The sequence below is a fragment of the Vulpes vulpes genome, chromosome 6 (genome assembly GCF_048418805.1).
Source record: "Vulpes vulpes isolate BD-2025 chromosome 6, VulVul3, whole genome shotgun sequence".
Lineage (NCBI taxonomy): Eukaryota > Metazoa > Chordata > Mammalia > Carnivora > Canidae > Vulpes > Vulpes vulpes.
The window spans coordinates 53,206,074-53,210,897 of NC_132785.1; positions in this window are offsets into that span (position 1 = coordinate 53,206,074).

Consider the following 4,824-nt stretch of genomic DNA (forward strand, 5'->3'; position numbering starts at 1 on the left):
CTCTTGCAGACAGCAAATAGATGGGTCTTGCTTTTCTATCTAGTCTGAAATCCTGTGTCTTTTGATGGGATCATTTAGCCCATTCACGTTCAGAGTTACTGTTGAAAGATATGAACTTAGTGTCATCATATTACCTATTCAGTCCCTGTTTTTGTGGATTATATCTTTGGGATTCCTCTTTCTTTTACAGAGTCCTGGTTCTTGCAGAGTGGGTTTAGTGTTCACGTATTCTTTCAATTTCTGCCTATCATGGAAGCTCTTTATTTCTCCTTCTATTCTGAATGAGAAGCTTTCTGGATAAAGTATTCTTGGCTGCATGTTCTTCTCATTTAGTGCCCTGAATATATCATGGCAGCTCTGTCTGGCTTGCCAGGTCTCTGTTGAGAGGTCTGCTGTTAATCTGATATTTCTCCTCATATAAGTTAGGGACCTCTTGTCTCACACTGCTTTAAGAATTTTCTCTTTATCTTTGAAGTTTGCAAGTTTCACTATTAAATGTAGAGGTGTTGAACAGTTTTTATTGATTTTATTGGGAGGGGTCCTCTCTATCTCTTGGATCAGAATGCCTGTTTCCTTCTCCAGTTTAGGGATGTTCTCAACTTCACTTTGTTCAAATATACTTTGTGGTCCTCTCTCTCTCTCTGTCAGTCTCTTCTGGAATCCCAATTATATGTAAATTCTTCCTTCTCAGGGTATCACTTATTTCCCTAAGCCTTTCCTCATGGTCTCTCATTGTTTTTCTATTTTTTCCTCAGTTCCTTACCATCAACTTGTCTTCTATGTCACTCACTCTTTCTTCCACCTCATTAACTCTAGCAGTTAGGACATCCAGTTTGGATTGCATCTCATCTAATCTATTTTTAATTTCGACCTAATTAGATCTCAATTTTACAGTAACAAAGTCTCTGGAGTCCTTTATGCTTTTTTCCAGAGCCACCAGCAGCATTATAATTGTGCTTCTGAATTGACTTTCTGACATCATATTGAAATCCACATTTTGTAACTCTGTGGCAGGGATTACTGTTTCTGGTTCTTTCTTTTGTGGTGAATTCATCCTTCTAGTCATTTTGTTCAGTGCAGAGTGGCTGTATGAGTGAGATGAGCCAAAAATGTCAACTACAAGCTAAGTAAAATACATCCTAGGTGATTCCAGATGAGGTTGGAGACCCGAATTAAAAAAAGTAAAGAAAAAAGAGAAAAAGTGGGGGGCTGTGGATGGTGGTGAAGAAGTGGTAATGGAGAGAGAATGTAGTCTACCTGAGTGGTCCTAGAGGGTGATCCCTTTGGTTCTGAGTGTATTTTGTTCTGTATGTTAGATGATTTTTAATCCCAAATTTATATGAATCAGCAATACTTATATAATACTCCAACATTGACCACCAAAACATGAACAAGATGAAAGAGGGGGGCAGAATGGAAAGGAAGAGACAATACAATCTCACAGATTGAAATAGTGTGGTATTCCACTTGGTTCTGAGTGTATGTTGGTCATGCTTTAGAAGGTATTAACTTCCACTATTGTAAAACAAAGCAAGGCAGAAAAAAAAAAACACAAAACAAAAACTCATCTCATATATGTACCAAAATTAAATTGAATACGTTGAAGGGAATCCAGAAGTGGAAAATACTTCTAAGACATGTGATTGCAGAAAAATGAAAGTCAAAAAAGGAAAAAACTTAAAAATGAAGAGCTGGTAAAATATTGTAGTTAAGGTGGGAAAAGAGAAAAAATATTGGAAATTTTTCTTCTGATATAAGAACGAGTCGTAATGGAAAAAGGAAAAAAAAAAACTGGAGACCCTCTAACTCTATATACTATTTTCCCTCGATTTTCCCTCAGTCCTCGAGCTTTCCAGCAATGCTGGGTCAATAAACTTGCTCTTCCCTTGTTCTTCCAACTTGTCTTCTGGGAGAGGGCCTGCTGTTCTGGTTCTCAGGTGTGTGTATTTGGGGGAGATTTCCCCCCCCCAGGTGCTGGGCTAAGTGGGAGCTGTTTACCCCGTGAGGCCTCTGTACCCTGGCGGCCCCGCCTTTCCAGGTGCAAGATGACACAATGAAGAATAACAACACTGGTGGTAGCCAGCTCTCCAGCTCTGGAGTCTGCTCTCTGAGAGTAACTAACCACAGTCTCCCAGTCTGCACTGGCTTAGATGCTCCCAAGGGGCAGGCCCAGGTGCACAGCTTGCAGGTTTCCCAGCGAAGGAGAGTTCTCACTGTCCTGTGCCCTCTCTGCTTCCTCCTGTCCCAGGAGAACACAGGATCACAGGCTGTGTCCACATGGGTGCCCTGGGATCTGGGGCTCTGTGCCACTGGACTTGTGCTCTGGGGACAGCCTCTCCCAAAGGGATGGCTTTGCCACCTCCATCTGGAGCCATCCACCTAACCAACTGGCTTCTCCCCAATGCCCTCATCAGTGCTCCAGCCCTTTATGTGACCTGGTTTGCATTGAGCTTTCCAGGGTGTCCCTCCTCTTACAGTGACTCCAGGAATCTCGAGGCTTCCCTGACCCTCCTGCAATTGTGCCCAATTTCCCTGCTGAGTACTTTTCTGACAGGGAAAACTCCAGCACAGATTTTTTTAAGTTCCTGCTTCTCTAGAGTTGGGCTTTCCTGTCCTGGAGGCTTTCCCTGCTCTGCTTTAGCCCTGCTACTTGTGGTTTCCCTCCCCCACTTTATTTTTATTTATTTATTTGTTTGTTTTTATTTTTTATTTTTTCATCTTCCTATCTTGTTAGAAGGAAAAACTTTTCTTCTATAGCATTCCAGCTGTTCTCTCTTTAAATCTCAGGTTGAATTCATAGGTGTTCAGGATGCTTTAAAAGTTACATAGGTACGTTTGTGGGACCAGGTGAGTTGAGGACCCCCTACTCTTCCGTCATCTTGCCCTCTTCATCAGGCAGACTCTGTGAGAGGGGAAGTGTGCATCAGATGTTACATCCCGAGAAAGAGGGGGGAATGGGGAGATAAAGGGAGGGGAGTGAAGCTTTGGAAGAGACCTGGGGGCTTCTAATACCTTGTAGATCTCCCCTTGGATATCTACCAAGAGTGGTGGCACAAAGCGGGACAGGGGGCACTGCCACTGCACTACAGCAGCATGTTACAGAAAGGATTTGGGAAGCAGCGTGGAAGTTTTTTCAGTCTGGTGAGACATGACTGGAGGTCCCTGAGGAATGAGGCCCACAGCTTATAGGAGACTATCAGAGAAAAACCCCTGAATGGTTAGGGACAAAACATCGGCAGCATTGTTTCCGACTGAATGACTGTGATCAGCTTGACTCTACATATGCCCTTCCAAGAAAACTGCACAACCTTATGGATAAAAGGAAGCAGGGCACTTCTTCCAGAGCAGAGGCCAGATGGGAACCAAATGAGTCTACAATACGTTATTGTGGCACAAATCAAAGAATTGTTCTGAGAATCATAATGACAGGTCAGACAGGTCATCTGCCTTAAAGGATTCTACCCTGGGCAAATTTTGGAGAATGTGACCATCAGAATTAAGTATTATGATGAGATATTATAACCAATTAAGTGACTATAAAACCTGAGTCCATTGAGAGGTGAACTAATAAATCATAAGATCAAAAGTTTCATGAGGAATAGGATACATACAAAGTTTTTAAGTACTTCCCATCCCCTCCCCCCAAAATTATTATTAATTATAAAGAGGAAAATTGGGGATCCCTGGGTGGCTCAGTGGTTTAGCACCTGCCTTTGGCCCAGGGTGCGATCCTGGAGACCCGGGATTGAGTCCCACGTCAGGCTGCCTGCATGGAGCCTGCTTCTCCCTCTGCCTCTCTCTCTCTCTCTCTCTCTGTGTGTGTGTTTCATGAATAAATAAATAAAATCTAAAATCTTTTTTTAAAAAAAGGGAAATTGGGGATCCCTGTGTGGCTCAGCGGTTTAGCGCCTGCCTTTGGCCCAGGGCGCGATCCTAGAGTCCCGGGATTGAGTCCCACGTCGGGCTCCCGGCATGGAGTCTGCTTCTCCCTCCTCCTGTGTCTCTGTCTCTCTCTCTCTCTGTCTATCATAAATAAATAAATAAATAAATAAATAAATAAATAAATAAATCTTAAAAAAAAAAAAAGAGGAAAATTCTAATTTTGCAGTGGAGAAGCCTGACGAGTACTTTACCAAACAATCCCCATGAACATCATCAGTAGTAGGCAAATTGAAATTCTGCTCTACCCAATAGGATGCAATTGGAAAAACACAGTATTTCTTTCCAGCAAAGATTCTTAACTTGAGTCTAAACACGTGAGGCAATATCAAAGAAGCCAAACTCAAACCGAGGAACACTACAAAATAATTAGCCTGCAATCTTGAAAAATGTCAAGGTCATGACTAATAGATAAGACTTTTCTGTGACTTTTCCGAAGTCAAAGACTCCAGAGCAAGATTAAAACTAAATGCAATGATTCTGAACTGAACCCCTTTGTCACAAAGATATTATTGAGGTATTTGGTAAGACACAAATGAGGTCTAAGGATTAAATAGCAGCGATGTATTAATGTTAATTTATTGATTGTGTGAGTTGCATTGGTCATGGGAGATTGTTTTTTGTCCGTAGATATTAACACTCAATTATTTCAGGGTGATGGGGTATCGGGTAGACAGCTTCATCTCAAGCAATTCAGAAAAAATAAGTTAACCATCTATGGTTGCAAGGTTTTCCTACATATGTGATTGTTTCAAAATAAACACAACAGTAAAATAAGCCATGTAAAATGAGCATTGTTTTAATGATTTATATGTTATCCTAATTTTTCTTGCTTTGATTTTAAATGTCAGTGGAATGAATGTTTTCATAAAAAGGCAATCTGCA